The 22,904-nt window shown below is 38.7% G+C and overlaps 1 protein-coding gene across 5 annotated transcripts in view; it reads right to left on the minus strand.

The window, feature by feature from the left end:
- Window positions 1-22,904, minus strand: part of FAM110B (family with sequence similarity 110 member B) — a 111,831-nt gene that overhangs the window by 68,049 nt on the left and 20,878 nt on the right. For 4 of the 5 annotated variants that reach the window (XM_082045574.1, XM_082045570.1, XM_082045572.1 and 1 more), the window contains exon 2: window positions 12,963-13,089. The gene's annotated coding sequence lies outside the window, so the exon portion shown is untranslated. Of the gene's footprint in view, window positions 1-5,899; window positions 5,995-12,962; window positions 13,090-22,904 lie in introns of all 5 variants that reach the window. The other variant, XM_082045573.1, reaches the window with a different exon arrangement.

A 22,904-nucleotide genomic window follows, 5' to 3' on the forward strand; every position in this document is an offset into this window, starting at 1 on the left:
GTTACCTGATGCTTTAGATAACTGGTGAGTCATTTGAGTACTTGCACTAGAATGAAAGCATTCAAAAATTAAAGGCTGCTGGTGCACAATTTATAAAAGACTACATGCATATCCACACTACATCTCATAAATCCTTTTTTCCTCCCCATCTCTCCAAAATTACCTGTCTTTTATATTATAAGATGAAACCTTTAACACAAGGACTACCATTAATATGAAGACTCAGTGTATTAAGCTAACAAGATCTGAAGTTACCTATAAACACCTTCTTCTTCCTTTAACACTGAAATTTATAACATAGACTGTGACTAAAACAGATGAGTGCAGTAACTTGGTATAATCATAAGCAATCATTCCAGAAAAATGTGATCTAATACTTGTAATTTAAAATTATCTTGCAATCGGACTTACAAAGTAAAGAAAACAAAGATATCATTCAGGTGAGTCAACATTTTCATTACAGGCTGCCTATCCCACTGAGAATTCAAGTGACTGAACATTGCAAAAGAACATGTTCTTGTAGAAATAACTTATCAAGATATAACTCAAAACAGCCACAAAGTAAGCATGGTGTATATAGGTTTATTCATTTCTGTGAAGCTATTCTTATTAGTAGAACACAGACAGATGACAAATGGAAAGCTCTGTAGAAGACAAAACCCCACTGGAATAATCCACAGGTAACAGAAGACTTCATTTAGAATTGATGCAAATACATCAAGCTTGGATATCAGAATGATTGCATTTTAATGCCAAGCAATTCTGGCTAGAGATAATTTAAATCACATTAAAATGACTGACTAATTTTTGGCTGAGGTCATGTATCTTAGTCTTGCTTTGCTCAAGCAGTTTACCGCAGAGCGCTTCTGATCAAACACTGTTTGTTTATATGACACATGAGAAAATCCTTCACTCTTCTGAAAGTATACAGCATCCTAACCTAATATAAATTATAAACTGTGGCTGCAACAGGCAGTAGCAATGAAAGAGAAAGTGAATACCTTTTTTAATATTAAGCAGATCTATGAATAAGCATGTATCTTTCTAGAAAATACCTTATAGATTAAAAAACTATTTTATAGATGTTGGCACATATAAATAAGTGAAAGTTGATTTAGGTGCCAGATAGTGGATTTATCTCGCATAAGAATTTAGGCTTATTAAGTCTATTAAGAACCCTGTCATTTGGAAGCTTGTTATTTGGGAGGGAGGAGGGATAAGGAGGGCGTAACAAGCTCTTCTCATGCCCCAGTGCCATAGCAGGAGGACTCAGCAACAATGGTGAAAAAGTAAAATCAGCTCTGAATGAGTTCACTGAAAAATTATTTTCTATTATTTGTACTCTTCAGACTTCAATAAAGAATAGAGCCTAGTACTAGTTCCTCAGGAAAAATTAAACAGGAATTATTTTAATTCAACACATACTCTAAGAAACAGACTTGAGTGAAAACATTAAATTTTATTGCATAGCAGGCAATTCTGGATGACTTACCATGATATCAGCTACCCCATAGAATCATTTAGGTTGGAAGCACCCTCAAGATCGAGTCCAACCATAACATAACTCTGGCACTAAAGTATGTCCCTGAGAACCTTGTCTAAATGCCTTTTAAACACCTCCAGGGACGGTGAATCAACCACTTCGCAGGGCAGCCTCTTCCAGTGCTTTACAATCCTCTCCCTGAAGAAACTGTTCCTAATATATAAACTGAACCCTCCCTGGTGTAAGTTGAGGCCATTTCCTCTTGTCCTATCATTTGCTACTTGGGAGAAGAGACCAACACCCACCTTGCTACAACCTCCTTTCAGGTAGCTGTAGACAGCAATAAGGTCTCCCATGAACCTCCTTTTCTCCAGACTGAACGGCCCTGGTTCCCTCAGCTGCTCCTCAGACTTGTGCTCAAAACCCTTCAGCATATTTGTTGCCCTCCTCTGAACTCTCTCCAGCACTTTAATGTCTTTCTTGTAGTGAGGGGCCCAAAACTGAACACAGGATTCGAGGTGGGGCCTCACCAGTGCTGAGTATGGGGAGAGAGATGGAAGGATAAGGACTATCTAGAACAGCTACACTGCGTAGAATGATGCAACTTCTGGTAAGCTGGGAGACAGCTCCAGAATCAGCAACCACAGAGGTAAAACTTCAGCAGGACTGGACTGTAGTCCTCCACTGTAAGCCCACTTAAGCCTCATCATGTTGCATATAAAGAGTGCTGCTTCCTTCCATGAAGAGCTCTTTTCAGTGCAGATAACACACGGCCTCTGCCTTCTGAACAGCTCAATGCTCCATTATCACTACTGGTCAGCACAAACCAGGGTTAAGTGAAAAATCCACAGCAGGCATTTAATGCTCGAGATTAGCAGTCAATTCATTAATGTCACCTACTGGCCCATTTTGTATGTCAAGTCTCTTCTGCAACCATGCCTGGTAGATGCAACAGGAGAATTATGCCACCTAATGCCTTAATTTTGAAAACCTTCCCACTCAGAGAGGGCCTCAAAAATCTTTGTGTTAAACAAAAATTAGATTCACCACAGGAGTTAAATTCCTTTACAATAGAGAGAAGATTCAACATGATCAAAACAATCAATCTCTGTCCTACATTACATATTTTTGGAATATCCTTCATAAATTTAAGTTAGTCTTAGTTTAAAAAAAAAAATTACAAAGTCTAGAATTTGGATGTTAGTGGGTTTGATGGCTCTTTCAGGGAAGTGATAAAATCACATACCTAGTATTTTGACAGTGTACTTCTGGAAATTAATGTAGCTGAAAATTTCATCATCTCTGAAAATGTATCCACTAGAGAAACAGCAGGAACACCTAGTTTGTTTAATTATTTGTGGCTGGGAGTGGAAGATCTATCCATCTCCAAGGTGAATAAACTTTACAGTTGTCATAGCTGAAAGAAAAAGCTTTTGAATGACCAAAGCTTGTAATTCCTCATCAACACTGAGTAGTAGCTGAGAGCTTAACAAATTGTTGGTTATGGGGGTTTATTTATTTATTGTTGGTTTGTTTGTTTTGGTGGTTTTTTTGTGTTTTTTTTGGTTGTTGGGATCTTTCTGTTTATTTGTTTGAGGTTTTTTTAAAAGTTCAACTATTACAAAAAAAAAAAAAAATCAGGAGAAAAAGTAGAGGCAGCCCATACACTTCTGCCCCTCAAGTAATCTCCTGTAGAGAAACTGACTGCAGAAATTCAGGTCAACATGAGCCAAAGCAAAAGCCACAGAACTCCTTCATGTATCTGAGTGGCTTCCAGCAGTGGAAGGGGCAGCTGGGAGACAAGGGACAGCTCCAGGCAGGGACCACAAGGGTCAGGACAGCAAGTGCTTCACCAGACTTCAGTGTGAATGCAACTCTCCAGCTGGCAGCCACACAAAACATTGACTTTGATCCACAGACACCCACATATGTGCTCAAAGGTTTTCCTTCCCATCACCATTTTCTCTACCACCTCAGTTTGGAGAGGGCTAGTGAAGAGTGAGACCTGACTACTTTTTTATCCCACTGACTGCTCCTGCCTTTTACTAGGTCAGAACTTCAACATGACATGATAAAAAAAGTTAAGACTACAGGGTGATCCTCCTAGCACTGCAGGGCACCTGAGGGTTTGAAAGCCACACACAATGCAGGGAAAACAATGCTGGAAAAGACATTTTATTTGTGTTTCTGCAGTTGATAACCTTCACAAGACCACTCCTCTGAGAAAACACAAAGCACTGAATACGGAAACACCAACAAGGACCTAACTAAATCCCATAAATGTCTGGAGAAGAAGCAAGAAATGATGAATTCATGTTTACAGAAGTTGGTGTAAACCGAATAGAAGTCTGAGACTTAAGATGACCATAGTTTCCCATGTATGAATTCATGGCAGAGCTTTCTCATAGTTTTAGAAGCACAACTATATACAGCTATACACAGATATGATCACCTTCACACTACTCACTGACCTGTCTCAATGTCACAGCAAGCTTTGCAGTACTCTTTTTCTCCATCATCACTTTCAGATACAGTTCACCAATATTAAAATAATACAGCTGGGTCTGGTCTGAAATACTCTGAGAAGTGCAAAATGAGTAGACACCAAACAGAAAAAATGGAAGGAGATTGCTCTAGCAGTGAAAGAAAAATTCATCTTACAAGATCTTCTCCCTTCTCCTCTCTACTTTTTGCAACTTTACATTTCTTCACACACTGGCCCACCCATTCCCAGGAAGGGCTGCCTGATTATGGCTCATTCTTTACCTGTCAGAAATGCCCTACAAGACTCTCTCATCTCACCACTTCTCTCACAAGCACTCCACAGACCTGTACCACCTCTTCTTTTCTGGCCTTTCTACAACACTAACCATACTGCAAAGATAGCTCACAGAGCCTCATCTCCCTCAGCAGCTTTACTTTCACATGCCGTCCAAGCCTGGCCCTTTCTAGTTTTGCCTTTTCACCAGTCTTACTGCAATGCTCTCTCCTGAGCAGCCTTTGGCATCCCCCTGTCCTTCCTGTGACACCACTCACCCCTACAGGGATCTGCTCCCTCCCACCCCAGGCCTGTTCCTCCTTCCCCAAAACTTCCTGTGTCCTGAGACACCAACTGACCCACCTGCCTCAGCTTCCCACTAACTCAAATCCCTTCATTAAGCTGTTTTGAATACAGCAAATTCAGTCTCGCCACCAATGACTTTTTACCACAACTCTTCCGGAGCAACATCTTTCATCTGCTGGCCTCCTGTCAACATCTCCTTCCTCATCATGCATGACTGCTTTGCTCCTGCTTGGGTGCCACTGAATAAGGATGCTGGATAATTTTGTGTTGGGTATACTAATGTGTGCCTAAGGAACAGTAAGCCTCATACTCTCACCTCAGGTATAAGGTTCTAGAACCATTTTGAAGACAAGAATAATGAAGGACAAACCAAAAACTGGAAAGTAGGATGAACTGCAACATACATCTGCCAGAAGTATATTGTGTGAGACTAGTCCAGCACCTTTCCTTAGCACTGATTTTTCTAGATAATGACAGTGTGTATATTTAATTTCTAGACTCCACTACTCTAAGACTTACTAGAGTAGCAGAAATGGAAGTAATAGTAGCTGCACAAAGCACAAGTTCGGTAATCAAAAACTCTGATAAAAACGGCACTCATCAGCTGGAAATAAGAAAAATACTTAAGACCATGTGCATGCCAGTCTCGACTATGAGCTGCTGTTATGAAGCAATCTGTTACTGGGGTCTTGGGCAAAGCCTTTCCCAGGAGGAGAAAAACATTATGAATGACTGACTGGAACATTGCTTGAGATGTGCAACCTTTTCCTCTGATAAACAGAATTAGAAAGACCAGTACTACATTTAAACCAGTTGAAGAAAGAAAATGACCAAAAATTTTAAGCCACATTTTCAACCATTCCTATACCTTCAGCAGAGATACTTCAGCAGATGATCAAGATAAGAGCTTGCACCTTTCAGAGGTGCACACTTGGTGAAAACCACAGTGTCAAGAAAATGTAGATTATTCACCAACATTTCTCCTTTGAATCAAGAGAGACACAACAGTTCAAAATACAGATTGGAGGAAACAACTGTTCATTTTGAGGAACAAGATTTCTACAAGCTCATAGAAAACAGACATCAAGCCTATCACATTTAACACATAATGTAGCATGTGCTACCTGCAGCATAAGCGGTAAGATGAGTACATACCAGTGAATTCATGCATCAGTATTCTTTTGCATACAAAAATGGTCATACTTTTATATCCCCTAGCAGAGCTGCAGAGCACAGTGTAAGGAAAGCTGGTGCCAGTAGAGGGAGGCAGTTGCTCTCCATGACATGCATATTCACATTCCCCCATGCACAGTAGGAAGCCAACCAGTTTGTTTTTGTGGAAGTGAACTCACCCCTCAGCCATTGTGTAAATGTGGCTTTAAATCAAGCTGTAATTAGATTTTTCTGTATTTAACAAAATTCCTCTTGTTGCTCTTCTTTTCCAGCTCTACACAGGAAATAAATGTATTCATGAAAGAAAAAAAAAAAAAAAGAAAAAAAGTTTATGCCTCTTCCTAGAGCATGTCCTGGCACACATGCAAAAGTAAGTATAAAACATAAAACAATAAGCTTACAGGACACTCAATCTTCACATTACACAGGACCACAAAGTTCTCTCAGCTAGTCTACTGTTAAATGTCAGCTCACTTTTATCAATATTCTGCTTCCCCACATTAACCTTGTTAAAAGTTACTAACAGCCCAACACTTCCAGTCTAGTTTTAATTTGTAAATTTAATTTACCTGTCAGAAAACAAAAGCAGAAATCCTCAGCTAAAGACTCAAGCAAACTAAGACTGCCACGTATTCATTTTAAGACAGATCTTTTCTTTCCCTCTTATTTCAACTATTTTGGCCATAGCATTCCCATTTTTAACCAAATATCTTTGTCCTTCTCTCAGTCTTTGTACAGACTGGTACCCATAAAATAAAACTGCATGTTTTCTTCAAATCCACTGTACTGTAATACTTGTTGCCCAGCGTGGTTTTATTTGTTGGTCTAAACTCTTTATGGACTAAACTGCATATTTTCACTGCACTTTGCATTTCATTACTAGAAACTGCATAGCAAATGAAGTTGAGCCCACTCAGAGCAATAAACAGTTTTGATTGTATTTTGACTCCAAATTGTACAAAGAACTTTACGATGGTGGCAAAAAAATGTGGACACAATGGTAAACTGGTGCAAGGAAGTCAAGAGGACATGCCCAAGGTGACACAGCAAATCAGTTGCCGACCTAAAACCACAAATTCTGCTCTTAACCTAGACCTTCTTCCCAGGGAGTCAAAACCTACTGATAACTATCTGGTCTTATAGAAGTTTCATATTCTTTATAAGAAAGGAAAATAGACAACCACTAATTACTTACTTGCATGCATCCATTGCTTAGGATTCATTAAGTTATATTGACAAGCTACTTATTTTTAGGAGACTCTGAAAAGGAACATCCTCTCCAATACTCTAATTCCCTACAAATCTTCTGTTATGCTACAAGTTTTAAGAAACCAAAGGGTCATTAAAGTAAAAAACAAATATTGGGAGTAGATATTATCCTACACTTGTAGGAGAATTTATTTTGTTTTTAAATAGCCAATATTAGATCTTTCTAAAGGCAGGATAATGATGTTTCATTCAGTACCGATCCAAAATGACAACTCACAAATTCTTATTATGTGCTTCTGAAACTGTAAATCACCTGAGCAAAAGCTCACAAGTATTCAACATCCTAATTCTTACCATATCTCTACTGATACTAAAAACAAACAAACAAAAACCTACATTTAAAACAACACAAAAACACCAAAAAAACCCTAAAACAAACAAACAAACAAATCCCCACTAAATTTGCCATAAGCAAAGAGACTATAGGTACACTTATTTTCATTCATCTTATTTGACCACAGAAAACACGAGGGGTTTTTTGTCATTTTTTCTGTTTGGTTGGCTTTTATTTTATTTGGTTGATTTTTTGTTTATTTTTCTGGATGTTGGCACAGTGTGGTGCCATGATCCACAAATGTGTGAAACATTGTGAATATTAATGTCTAGCCAAGCCAACAACTCAGAAAAACACTGGGGGAGAAACCCCCAAAGGCCTGTAGCCAGTGACATGGTGCCATAGCTAGAAAAGGGAAGTTTCTACACAAACTCCTGAAGTGGAAGCATACAACAGGATTAGCCTTATCTTATTTAAGTTTCTTAACAACAATACTGCATCCTTCTGACAGCACTCTGTTTCCAGCAGGACTTCAAGTCACAAGCAGTCTTAAAATAAAGTAGCAGTAGCTATGTCTGGCAGAGCTGGAACCACGAAGACAACAGAAACAGCCAAAATAGTTTGTTCAGGTGTGACTCAAGAGAAAAAACTAAATTTCAGGCTAAATAAAAATAAGACACAACGTACTCAGAGAAGCTTCAAGACTACTATTTTTAGGTCATGCCCTGTACTTTTCCTGCTTTTCAATTCATACATAGGAAGGTCAGACCATAAAGTGGCTTCAACTGTGGCATTTCAATTCAGATTGCTCTCTACATAATAATTAGTGTCTTTCTTCTCACCACTTATGTACTGTTTTGCTAGTCTGAGAATGCTATTTGTATTTATTTATTTCTGAGAAGCTTTTTTTAATCCCTTCAAAGTAGCAGCATCCTAGGCGTAGCTATCTCATGCTCCATGAACTTTAGTGTAAATACTGTAAGCATTTTTTTTTTCTTCTTAACAACTTCATTACAGTGTTTATATGGGAAAACAGTGCTAGTACTGTAACCATGCAAAGCAAATATGCTGTAGTAAATGTAAGCTTTATTCAAAGTGTAGCTTTAAAAGCGTTTATGGCATACTCCAGCCTGGACTGCCAGTGCTTGCGTAGGGAAAAAGGCAAAAGGAAAAGTACACGACAGACCTTCCACGCTAACAAGAACTTTGGAGCGGTCAAACTCAAAACCTATGGGCTAAATATATTGCCAAAATATGTCAATCTGTTTGCTGAAGTCAGCTGCATTTCAGCTCTAGAGAGCTAGTCTAAATAGAAATGTCGGAATATCGGGAAAATCTGATTAAAAAAAGGGTGGTGGTGGGGCAATACGTCTCTTTCTTCTTCTAAAGATTTATGTGTTTTTTCCTTATAAAATCCTTCCTTGAAAGACTATTGGAGGGCAGTACCTCCAGTAATTTTATATTCAGCAACACAGGACTAAATTTGCAAAGTAGCAGCCAGGGAGAAGTGTGTGACTGCACAAACACTGAAGATCCAGATTTGTCACTGTGATTAAGTGATGCTAATGCTGAAGCATTTTGTCCATCCTCAGGAAGCACTTCAGAAAGAAAATTTAAGCTATTCAAACTTTCCTGGCAAGATCTCATATCTGACATCTCTATTATGTCTAAGTTAGCAGCTACTGCATATTGGCTGCCCTTATGTTTATAGGAAACATAATCACACTGTCACTGTATGCTCTCCCCCACTACTATAAAAAAGATTTTGTAGCAGGATATACATTCAATACATCTTAAAAATTCAGTATTTATGCTATGAGTAAAACTATTCAGTAGTTTGAAAATTAAAGGGTTTTTTAAGAATGTTTGAAGCTGTACTGAAATTCAGGCTTGCAAATCTGATGTCTTTATCATTTTCCTCCCGATAAGCAACATTGTTAATATTTGTAATTTGGATTCACATACTTCTTCACTAAGTCTCACATGGTAGCCTTTTCAAAGAAAAAAATGCAGCTATCAGCAACATCGCTCACCATCTCAAATCCCCATCTTGTTCTTTGCTAACTCACCACATCCCAAGCCACCCCAACAAAAATGACCTCAGTTCCTCTACATTTTTTCAGGCTATTCATCCACCATGAGGTTGGTAAGTATATGGGAAAGAATAGTTAGAAAATTAAGAAACCTGGATAAAAGTTACTTGAGAAATGGAAGTAGAAATTGTCGGGGGTTTTTTTTGTTTGTTTGATTGTTTTTTGGGGGGTGGGGGAGGGGGTTTGGTGTTTTTTTTTAAAGATTAAATGTACTACTGGCAAGTTATCGGGCAAGTGTCAAGCCATCATTTTCCTTCTGGCAGAGTTAGCACAACCAGCAAACAGACAACCAAGAGACTTCCCAAGGAAATACAACCCTTGGGGAGGCCGGGGGGGCAGGAAATAAGCTGCATCAGGGACCCCATCCTAAAGGCTCCTTTAGATAATAATTTCTGCCAGAAGTGAAGTGCTTAAGCAAGACTGAATCCCATTAAGGAAGACAATAAGGAGAGAAACAGCAACAGGCTCTTAGAGAGCTTAAATAAAGTCGAAGCTATTAGTAGGGGCAGAAGGGAATAAGAAAGGAAACAAGGGCATAAAAGTTGGTGTACGATGAAAATCTGCACAGTTGGTTTCACTTCTTAAAAAAAAAAAAATATATATATATAGTACTCTTTTTCAGAAATTTTTTGGACTGAACCAAAATGATATTTCCCTAGCAGGAGGAAAATCAAAGACAACTCAATGTTCAGAGCTTCTTCTGTACAAAGTAGAAAATTATTATGCTAGCCCTTAACACTCATGTTGAATGAAAGCCTATTTTTTGGCTTTGCCCCCTTCTTTTTTTTTGCCTCAAAAGAAAAAAAGACTCCACTGAAAGGCACACATGGCCTGTACATAGAGCTGCTTTTGCTAATATCACTCCCACAGAACTAAGTACTTTAATTCAGGATATACAGCAAATAACTACATGATTTGAGAAAAAGAAAAAAATCATAAACGGACTGAACTTGCTATTTTGAAATTCCAATCTACAGAGCGTTTCAAAAAGATGGACCCAATTTGAAATCACTACTGCTTTGAAATTGGGTCCATCTTTTTTAAATACCCTGTAGTATTAATGGCAATAAAGCAGAGAAAAGCCATGAATAAAATCCAACACCATAATATCTCAGAGATACAGCAGTGCCTGAATAAATCAAAATCATCAGTTTTGGTTTGCGGTACAGAAGTTTACATTTGAACACAGCTGGATTGCAGTCAACCAGCCAGCTCCCATAGCAGCAACCTCAAGCTGTATTGATTTCTACAGAAGAAAAAGCACCGTAAATCTGCTTGAGCAGCATTGCGTCATTCTTTTGGTTGGCTTGAAGAAGTAAATTAAATGTTTTCCATTAGTATGGTAAAGAAGCCATACAATTTTGTTTTCATTTCAAATACAGTCTCAAGTTACGGAACACTTTAGCTAACTCTGTGGCAGGGACTACATGTTTCGTGTTTGTAAAGCCAGCAATTCATGCCTATGTGAAACCAGATGTGTACACTGCACAGTTCCCAGGCCCATGGAGGGTTTTTTTAAATGTGTTGTTGTCGATTAAAAAAGACCCTTCTCAGTTAAACCACGGAATACACTGAAGCAGAAACAACACGCTCTAGAGGGGAAAGAGGAGGAGGAGAGCAAAGGGGATGGGAACAGAAAAAAAACTTTAAGGGAATAAACTCCCCACACACAGAGCAGCGTATGAGCAGTGCTGTAGTACAATAAAGAGCAGCACAGTTCTGAGAAGCAATAAGCATAACATTACTTGAGGTAACAAGAACTCCTTGATCAATTATTCATACAATTTACAACAACACTTACAGCTGCATCAATGAAAAAAAAAAAAAAAGAAAGAAAGAAAGAATCTAGGACAAATATAAAATCTTCACAGCTATGAAGTGCCCTTGATTTTCACCAGAACATTTGGCTGTGTCGTATCATGTGTTTCTGGTTAGCAACACACTAGTCCAAACAAAGGGAAAAAAAGAGACAGAAAGGCACAGAACAAACTGCCTCGCTGGAAGTAGTGACAGAGTTCAAGGCTGCAGTTCAATCGTGGACACTGTGCATCACCAAAAACTGACAGTACCTTACAGCTGTACAAGAATCCCAGCCCCCACCTACCCCCCACTTACACACATCCATGCACCCCATGGGACTATGTAGATACCTTCTATGAAGTCTTTACCCTCTCATTGTGTAAATTGTGCTTTTTTAAACATCATCCAGAGAAATATTCTATTTCTTTTTTTAGTGCATGGTTATCTCAACTTGTATTGTTTCATGTACTCCACTCCTAAGGCAAACGTAATAAAGGAAAACATTAATGAAATAAATATTTCTGGATTTCTTTTTCTCCAGTTTGAAATCACTGCATAATCATCATCATCATCAGTTTTTCTGCTCTGCCAAGGTTTCAATACACTATCCCCAGTTGTTCAAGATTACCTTGCTAGTGGGCTGGAGAAACAAAGTGGAAACTGAATTCAAAGAAGTGGGAAGCAGAGAGAAAGGGAATGGTGTAAGAAACGGATGAGTGTGCTTGACTGTCCTTGGTGGTCCTGCTCCCAGGCACATACAGCAGATCACGACGGCAGGTTATGGAGTGAAATGCTGACTGTGCTAACGGGAAAACTCATGCCGACGTTAATTTTACTCCATCGATGGTAGGACAATGAACTTTGGCCTAGTTCAGAGCTCTAAATCCACTCCAAATTAGAAAAATCAATAAATCATTAACCAGAAAAATCTACAATTCTTCTCAGATGAATCAAGAAGTATTTATTTAAGGAACCTTCCAACAATGAAGTTAACACTTTGCAACAGCTGTTTTTAAAAAAAATGCAGAAGTTGGCAGACCTTTAGAAGGACCTACATTTAATCTTGAAGAAATCTGTAGAAAGCATTTCCACTGCTACTCACTTTTTTCAGCCAACTCTCTACACAAAGTTCAATTAATCTTGTCAGTATGAAGGAAAGATACTGCATATATCACCGCTACATTCAAAATCCTGGCTATCCAACAAAACCATAGTATAGTCAACTCTCCCAAAGTGCCTGGGTCTGTAGTGCTGATAGGTTCAACAAAGTACTTGGGGTCACATTTCTTTTTTGTCCATCAGCATTTGTACTTTACAAGCAAGAATGAGTTCTGGATGACCATACTAAGAAATAAGTACAGTGCTGGTAAACAGAAGTTCATCATACGCAAACCTTATTCTCCTCCCATTGCTGAAGACATTCGAGAGTGTTCCCGTATTTTTGTGGCCACTCAAAGCGAGCTCTGAATGTGGCAATTAAATTGGGATATGTTTCTAAAAACAGAGCATGCTGCAGAGCTCCAAAACAGCCTGTTCCCTCGTCAACAAAGAACTGCGGATGTATCTTTCTACTGTTATTATAAAGAATTACTTCTGGCTCTAGCATACAATACACTATGTTGTTTTTTTCGCCCTCCCACAGCATTTGCTAGGACAACATTTGTACCAGGTAGCAAGCAGCAATACACACCAAAAAATGAAGAAAGCTCAGAGATGCATTTGTGTGTTTATTTAGTAAGAAAACAAGTCCTTATTTTGAAAATTGTATCAGACACTTCAACTTGCTTTAAAAATGAATCTCTTTACCTTGATGTAGGATTTCTGAGCTCCTGCTACGGCTGCCTGGCCTGTTAGGAGGTCTTCATCTTTAGCAGAGGTCTCCAGAGGCAGGTCTTTTCACCCTGGAACTCCCAAAGGCTCCTTGCAGCAGTGCCTGGAGACACAGCAACAGGGAAAGCATTCAGCTTCATCACCATGAGTCATCAAAGCCACAGTTTTAGGATGGGCAACAAGCATCTTTTTACATTGAATCTTTTCGCCTAAACAACTGAAATTTCAGGTATCAGAAATGTGTGTTTTCTTTTGGAGATTGAAAGGTGGTTGGTAATACTGCACAAGCACTCAGTCAGCTGTAGATATGTTCTCCAGCGTTTACACTGCTATTCCTAACATCATAATCTCCAAGCTCTGAAATTGATACCCACAGCTATCAATTCTGAGTTTCATGTCATTATTTTCTCCATACTGAAACTGCTCAGAGACATGCTTTGGGAATGCCTCAAAGCACAAGTGGGGTGACAACATCTTCTTGGGGGAGTCACAGGGTGCTGTGCCACTGCAGGCAAGAAACCCAGCCTGCAGACCCCCTCACCTCCCTTGCCCATGACCTCCACACCCAGCTCACAAAGCAGCCCTTGTAAAATCTGCACTCCAGAACATTGCCTTTTGTTCAAAAAAATTCAAAGTAAAACCCCTTACACTCCACCATCAGAAGAGAAGTATAAGGACAAGACTGCCTTCCTGAAATGAACGTGATTCACAACGGCTTCTTACACGCGAAACAGACACAGAATTTAGTAGGTTACAATATGTGACCTAAATCCCTGTTTAGGTTTGTGTTCTTACCCAAGGTAACATCAGCCCTTGTCATAACACTCTAAAAAGAAAAGTACTTGGGTACTTGAGATTTCTGGGGTTTGGCTTTATTTGACAGTATGTGCTCAAGCATCCTTACTGGCACAAGCAGATGGTGCAGCAGCTTCTTCTAAACAAACATTTCTGAGCAGTTTCAAACTATTTTAATTTTCTCATCAATTACTTACTCTAGAAACAGGGCTGAAATTGGGTTACAGACCATGTGATAAAACATGGGGTTCCTCTAACAAAAAAACTCAAAAATATTTGCAGAAACTGCTTATGCACAAATTCAAGAAAACAGTTGTGTCATACAGTTAACACACCAAATTGGCAGCAATATTTGTCAAATATCAATTACTCTGGGTTTCCACACTCCCAATCTTTGAGGAAATTGCCTGAATTTGGGTCTTGACATTAGTACACCTAAGATGAGGGTTCATTCGTGTCCTAAAGACTTTGTCCTAAAGACTGGCCGCCTTTGCCACAGCGGCACAGCAGAAACGAGCAACAGTGGAGGGATTTCAAAGACAGATGGGCACCTTCAGATAAACACTTATAAATTAGAAAAAAATAACAAGAAAAAGATGAAGGCATAAGCATATTCAGAGTGACGTAGCATTACAGCTACCAGGTTATTATGGGACTGCTGTAGTATTGTTATTCTAGTATTTGGTAAAAGAAGAAGAACAACCAAACAGCATTTTAAAAACATGGGGAGGAAAAAGGATGTTTTCCAACCTTGCCTTGTTTAATACAACAAAAAAGCCCAGCAACATATATCAAAAATACACTCTTGTATTATTACAAATTATTCTGATATTCCAAATTACTGTGTTTTAAGCAGTTATTCCAAACTGACACTCGTTTCAATTGCAAAACTAAAGCAATTTAGCAAGCAAAAAGATGGCAGCAACTCATAGTTTAAGATCCCTGTAAGTTCATATTTGAACAGTCAGAAGGAAAAAAGGGAACATGGCCATTAATTGCAGCTAGTAAATCTGTTCCAGCCTTGTTTCTTAGCCAACAGCTTGAGCAAGTTCAAGTACAAGCACTTGCACCTCCAAGTTGAGTGACAATTTTTACAGCTATCAACTGGTCAGGACAGAAGACACTCCCAAAATCCCTAGAAGGCTGCTAGATGTATCACTTAAAAAGAAAAACTTTCGACAAAATACTGAGGGGAAAAAACAAAACAAAACAGTCTTTTTGTGCAGGGAAATATTAAGCTTCAAGAATTCCTCCCCTTCTGCCCTGTTGTAGTCCCTTGCTTTCTGCTTCTCCACTAAGCTGCTAGTTTAGAGTCTGCAAAGAATACAGGTTGTAGCTCCCAAATTTACATCTGGTGTTGCTAATGTTACCAGTCTCCTCCAGGAAGTACATATCACCAAAATGAATATATTCATATTTAAAGAAGAAAGTATGGTATAAGTGTATGTGTGTATATGAATGTGCACAAATATATATACATACTGACACAGCTGCACATTCAGTCAGCTTCTCTGAGGCACTCAGAACTGCACTTTAAAAATATTTTTATGAGACTGTTTTGTATTTATAGACTACATCCTGAGTTTCAGCCTTCATCCAACAAGCTGGAGCCTTTATGACACACATCGTTTCCTGCTTCGCTGTCCAGTATCAACAAGTCTTTGGGCTATCTTTCTAAAAAGAGTTTTCATTCTCTCTTGCTATTTTCTTCCTCTCTTTCATTCTCTTGCTAAGTATGAAATCAAAGTTTTAGTGCTTACAAAAATACACATCTCAAGGAAGAGAAGCCAGATCCAATTCATAAGTATCTGTGAATGAATGGGCTTCTTATTCTAACAATCCTAAAGGCACCGATTTAAACCTTCAAACCTCACTTGAGTCTAACCTGAGATTTCTGTAATCCAAACGCAAGTCTTCAAAAATGCAGGATTTTTTGACAAAGAAATAAACTGCTATGGAAACTGAGTAGCAGACGATTAAGCATTTGATAACTTGGTGCTTTGATAAGGCGTTACCTTAATCGCTGTCACTGGGGAGAAACTGAAGTCAGGAAACTGAAACTAGGCACTTGGAAGAATCTAGCTACTCAAATAAATAAGATATACTTTCTGTGCCAAAAGAGATATGAATGCTTTTTCCAGCCAAAACAGAGCACAGATCCTGCGAGAGAATAAAGTTATTTAACAAAGCAGAAGAGGTATAGGAAATCTCAGCCGTACACATAACCGGAAACAAGGAAAAATTTACTAACAGATATCGTGCCAAAAAAAACCCTCAGTCTGTTTAATGCAGACCCTAAATTTTCACAGGCAGGAGGTGCTAAGTCACTACTCTCGTATCTCTACAGTTTACAGGCTAGAAGGTCAAATCAAACATAAATTAGAAGGTGTAGTCAATTTAGAGAATATGATTTTCAGAAACATTAATTAGTGGAGTTTTGTTAGGAGGGGGCCACATCCACTAATTCCAGCAGTTTCTACTCATGTAGACAGACATGTTTACGAAAAAACAAAACAAAACCTCACCAATAAAACTAAACTGTAATCTGTTTGCTTATTGAGCATTAAAGCACTGAAAAGATGAAGGAATCAAGTTAAATTCAGAAAAATAAAAAGTCAGGCTTCCTACAACTAATGTTAAAATCTTCATAATTCACACAGTGCTATGATAAGTATTACGTTACCTTTGTTGGCAAATAAATGCAGAAGTATTAATATCTTAAATACCAGAGGTTTTACTTCTGAGCTGCAAATCCAGTCTCTCCCATTTTCTGACTTCACACACGGCTGTTAAAAAATTCACCCCAACTTAGACCAGGAATAATACATTTCATCACAAAGACACCTTAAGTAACCAGGAGCTGTGTTATTGACCACAAAGTCTGATGAAAATACTGCCGATTTTCCCAAACAACAGTTACACCAACAGGACAACTGTAAGGCAGCAATGTCTTCAAAAGTATCACAGTTTCACTCCCACTTTTCTTGCAGCCCTGAGCATCTCACTAGAAGACTCTGGGTCAGCACAGCTATCCAGCCACTATATGCTATCAGGGAAAGTTACAGTACATTTACAGAAGCAGAAGATATATTGTCTCCCAAAAGTTAATTATACTGACAGAAAGTTTCAATTAGAAGCAGATTACCAATCCCAGCACACTAATTTTTCTTGTTTGCTGGTGTGCATGTATACATGTTTGAAAAACATATTTAAGAGAAGAGACAAAAAGCAGAGCTTCATTTCACCCTCATTAGCTTTCTGTCCACATTCTCAATTATTCTCTTTATTACTCTCTAAAACTGAAGGTTTCATTTAAGGTTTGTATCAGTTATGGATTAAGCACTGTGTCTGTGGAAATACACACATCAGGTATAGATAAGATGTCATTTTATGATCCACAGGCACTGCTGCACCACTTATCAGGAAAACAAAACACAGTCCTTAATGCAATCATAATGATTACTTACAAAAACAGAGCTTCTGTCCTTCCAATATTCTTCACTGTATCTCTTACAAGTTTATAAAGGTAAATAATAAAATATGCATTTATTCTAGGAACTTTTTAATGCAAGTCTAGCACTTTACTGGAATGAATCAGAGTCATGAAAGTGTAATAGGAAAGACAAAAAAAAAAAAAAGGAACACCGAAAAACAGGTTTTCTGACAGGTGTGCTACCAGGTTCTGCAGGATGGCTTTTCTTTTTCTAGAGTTAAAAAAAGAACGAAAATAAATATAAACATTATGTTGGAAATAATTAGGGTTCTTAAGCGCCAGCGGGCAGCCCAGTGAAACCAGAATCCAAAGACGAGTAAAGAGAGATGGTGTGTCTCTTGAGGAAGAAATTGTCTTCAAGGGTAATGGAAGGCAGAGAAACAGCAGTATTCGGAACAACGCAGCAGTACAGATGGACCTGATGGGTTTCCATCCTGCCACTCTTTTTGTGCACCCGGGGAACAACAGTCAGATGCCAAACCAATTACTGACAACAAAAACCAGTCAGATTTAGGTCTGCTAAGACAAACAGCTGAGACAGGTAGTTATCGAAAAGGATGGACACAAGTGTCATGACGAACGATTCCTTCAAGAACCTCCACTGAGAAAAGCAGCAGATGTTTGAAAGTACTCCCCAGCTGAAAGCACCAACACAATTCAAGTACCCACGAAAGGTGCAACTGGGAACTTATCAACTGAGTTTCTGTGCTACTGTACAACCTCCTACCATCTTCTGTCTCTGTGAACATACACCTCTTGCCAAGGGACATGAAAGATGAAAGCCTGTATAATTGTGAATATTCCTGGGTTCAGTGATGACGGCCGAGCTAAGAGTTGAAAGAAAAGCTGTGAAACAGTAAGGAAAATGACGAAAAGCAAGTATAATGACTCAAGTGACAGCAGAAGATAGGCTTAAGAAGGAGCTAGTACCATGATTTATTTTAAGTAAACATGACTAGGAAATTCAATCAGAACAAAGAAGTTTCTAAAATTTTCCCTATAGAAGGGAACAGATAAATACCACCCTGCCTTATTACTATAAACGTCACCGAGAAACATGAAATAGAGAACGGAAGTTGAAATTAAGGCAAAAAAAGAGACCCTCTCTAAGAGCTTCTGGTGACTTTTCAAGCTGTTAAAGTCAATTAAGCTCCTTAAAAGGACATAATTAAAGTAATTAAGAATCATTCATTCAGGGATACCAATATATGTATGCCAATGAGATTCATACCTTGGAGCTCTTGAAAATGGTTTGACTTGGGACACAGCCCTGGATATTTCTATTTATAAAAACCAGTGCACTCTCTGAGTGTTTACTGATGATCCAGGGAACTTGTCAGCATACACTACCTTAAAGAATTATGGCCAAAATATAAAGGTTTCTGAATGACAGCCTAGATATAACACTTGAAGTAAATAAAATTCTGAACCGTCCTTTTTTAGAGTTTGCAATTTAACTTTATTAATTTTTCGTAGTCCCCATGGAAGCATAATCACTTCATAGTTCAGGAATGCAAGCTAAGTAATTGGTTTGATTTCAGGACAGATATTAGAAGCAACCATATGCTATCACCATCTTTGCCTGCTATTTGGGAGAAATCTTAAGACAAGACACTCAGGAAAATATATATGAGAGTAATTATATGCAGCTGAAGAGGGAATCACATATGTTACACTACCCTGTCTATGTTCTCACAACAAACTTTTCAAAAATTAGCAGCACTTAATGGGTAGAGCTGGAACTCCATTAAGCATAAGAAAAGCATGGAACTAAAAGCAAGAACTATGCATGAGACATTTTAGAACTGACAAGGGTGACACCTCTCTCTGGCTCTTAATAGTGATGCCATTAGCATTTTAAGAAAGACACTCTGGAAAGCCTAGACACTTTCAAAAGTCTTTTCAACATCAAAGTTAGACAAATGTTATTTAATGCGTTCAACAGATTTGTGCTCATGATTGCTTTTGTTGCAAACGCAGCGACAGTTGAAGAAGTAGGATTTTTATACAAATTATAAACCAAATTTGCTGTAGTCTCTCATCTTCTCCTCATCTTGCCATATCTGCATAAGACAAGCTGTGCAAGAGACATGGGAGTCCTAAGCCTTCTACCCTGGTACTGAACTATGACATGAGATGTGGTAAGTTCTCCCTTGGGTATGACCAAGTTACAATGACTCAAATCAAAACAATACAAGTGACACCCAATCCCATTAAATGGTCAGATCAAGACAGCTCTCAGGTTCTCAGGACACAGTTTGATGCAGAGGTAAAACTTGCCCAAGGCATTATGCCAAGGAATGGCAAGAGTGTCTTTCCAAAGTACCTGAATGACCCGAGGCAGTACGGCACTTTCATCAGATGTCTGGGAAGACCGGGAAGTATGAAAGTGCCAGATGGTTACTAAATACCAAGCACGCATTTTGGAGGAGTTTCAGGTGACATTCATTTGCTCACCAGCCAACACAACAAGAACTGAATTTACAATATAAGCTTGAGAACTAGAATAAGTACAAGTTATTAATAATAAAACATTTGCAAACACGGGGCGGGGAGAAGGAAAAAATAAAAAACAACAAAACAATTATGCACTTCAGAAGAAATCAGAAACAACTGGCAGGAGGAGTCAGCTGAGGGAAGCAGTCGTTGATTTATCATTTCAATGGGCATGACTGAAACACAGACAGACATTACCGCCTGTAAAGGCAAATTTTCCTCCAGCCTGACAGACTCTCCAGCCCACACTTCTACAGCAAATTATTAAAACCCCAAGGAAGCAAGAATTTAGTTTAATCTCTATTCACTTGAAGACAGCCACTTGCTTACCCTGCATGACACTCAGGCTGCAACTCTCCCTCCACATCTCAGTATAACCAGGAAGACTAACTTGGTTCCTGGTTATTCAACTGTAATTGTTTCTCTTCAGGTGTCTTACAGCTGGAGGAGGAAAGGATTCATACAGACAAGTGAACTCAGGTTCAGATTTTAAATCAGTCATCAGATAAAATGTTAGTAATAAGAGATATGGAACAAATATATTGCCCATGATAAGAAATACTACTACTATGGCCTCAAAAAAAAAACCAACCCACCATACAGTTCACTTTGCATATCTTCTGATTCCCAGCAAAGTTTTGACTCGTGGTCAGGCCACAGGGTCAAATGCACAAAGAGGACATAACTTAGAGATTATTTCTAAAACTTAACTTGCCAAGAACAAGAGAGTGAGCTCCAAGATATTTATAAAACATAATAACACTGAAAAAAAGCCAGGTATGAATGCAATATATAGTAGTGTACAGACCTCAGCCAGGCACAGAGGTGCTGTCTGCTGCAGCAGTCAGTCCTGCTCCGTCACCAGCCAAGCTTAGCGACCCAGCTTGACTCTTTTGGCCCTCACACCCAGGATTCATCCTCACCAGCCCTAAGGAGCTCTGTTCCCCTGGACAGTATGTCACTGGGGAGTACCCCAGGACCCCACACTACTGACCAAGCAGTTTATTGCCTCCCTTTTTGACCTGTTTCAATACTTCATTATCACCATTGATAGGAACAGTAAAAAGGTATCATACTGAAAGGAAAAAGAAGTGTTGAGCATAGGTTATCAATGATCCAAATTTAACGAGGCTGCCGAAGGAGTACTTGCATCACTCTCAGTGACGCACGGAAATGGGACATCTAACCAAAACCTTTCCTCCCTGGATCACAAGAAGTGGAGCGCACCCCTAGTACTCAGGACAACCCAGATGTTTACAAAAGCAGGAATTAAGCACAACACACCAGCTCTATGAAGTGCACCTTCACCAGAAACACTTAACAACACCATTCTTGTGCTGCACATCACAATTCTGTGAAGCAGAGGAGACAGCTTCATATACTGATGCAACTCTAGCTTAGAAGTGTGCCATTTCAGGAAATTCTGTACACAAGTAAAAACAAAATATATAAGATGACATCATTGTTTACTTTTGTTTGTTTAAAACTAGTTGGCAAACTATGGTCACAAGATTTTAAGGAAAATACACGTTATTACTACCCAGAATTTCAGTGCAGTGCTACAGCACTTGCATAGCCCAGGGGAAGTGAATCCAGGCAACTGCTCCGCTCCAAGTAGCAGGAAGCTGGCAAACACAGGCAAGGGGCAAGCGGCCAAACCAACTACTAACGCTAAGAGCAGTATAAATCAACACTTTGAATCGGAAGGTTTTACACTTCCTTTCTGAGGACTCAAGCACTTACTTCTTTTACAAACATTTATCAACCTTGTATCAGGTCCCTATGGTAAGGCATGAAAGTGGCAACAGTTAGATAATCTGGGCCACTTTTTTTGTCAAATGTCAAACCAGGAGGGAAGCTTAAGACACTATTTCTCACACTGTTGAGACAACTCAAACTTTTGATGCTTTTCTTGTACTTTCTAAATAAAAATACCAAGTAGTCGCATCATATCACTAGATGCAGAATGAAAAGCCACAGACAACTGATATGGCTTTTCCATGGGCTGCCACATGCATAGCCTTCCTTTGGTAATTCTTATCCTCATTTAACAGCACTGAGGTCAGGGAATAAAGAAAGCACACACAATATTAAAAAAAAAAAAAAGCTTTCAAAATAGGAATGGAATTCATAAGTAGTTATTTCACAGCCACAGTCCGAAAGGAAGAGAAAGGACACATGGAGGGTTGCAACTTGCCAGTTGCACATCATCAGTCCATAAAACAAAGTCTCTTTTCTTCCCTGAAGCCAAAGGGCAATTAAGAGCTCATCCCATCCTGTCACTCATTCTGCAACTACCTAGCAATTCTTTTTTTAAATAATAGAGATGGATCCTTAACACTTACACTGGTTAAGCTTTGGTACATCAAATGATCCCACAGCTAAGAAAATTATGTCCGTCATTTGTGTTACAAAAATACCTCCCAAAATACATGCAAGATTTTTGTATATCAAAATATGTATATTTCAGTGGAAGCACTCACATATCCCTAATGATGCATATTTTGATGATCCCACCAGACTAACAAAATGTCAATATGGCATTCTCCCTTGTAGAAGTTTCTAACATTTTCTATATCAGATACGATGATATTTCTGCAGAAAATTCTGTGTACGTTATCTACAGAGATAGGCACCCAAACAACTATCAAGCCCCAAACTCTGAATCTGAACACTGTGAACTGTAAACTCAAATACATGCATGAGGCATCTAAGAAGGTGCTTCTGTAACATACAAAAATTAAGTATCAAACACACTAAAGACAAAAGGAAGCAAATTCAAAATGAAGTCCAACATCTAAAGAGATTTCTACCTTGATCTTTATTGCAGTGCTATAATTTTTATTGCTACGTTTTCATACTCTACAAACAATGCATTTAAGTTTCCAGTTATTATGTTTGTGTGCTAATAAAAAGGAGATACATTTTCAAAGGCATGCCTCCTCAGAGCCTTCTGCAGGTTTTTATATGATGCAATTCAAGCAGAACACAAGGCGTTTCAGAAAGATTGACCCAATTTTAAAGTAATTTCAATTTGAAATTGGGTCCATCTTTTTGAAACACCCTGTATGTCCAGTTTGCTTGTCACAGAATAGGGACTCATTATTCTATTACACTTTAAAGAAAAAGTAGTA

The sequence above is a fragment of the Streptopelia decaocto genome, assembly GCF_964273445.1.
Source record: "Streptopelia decaocto genome assembly, chromosome: 2".
NCBI classification, from domain to species: Eukaryota; Metazoa; Chordata; class Aves; order Columbiformes; family Columbidae; genus Streptopelia; species Streptopelia decaocto.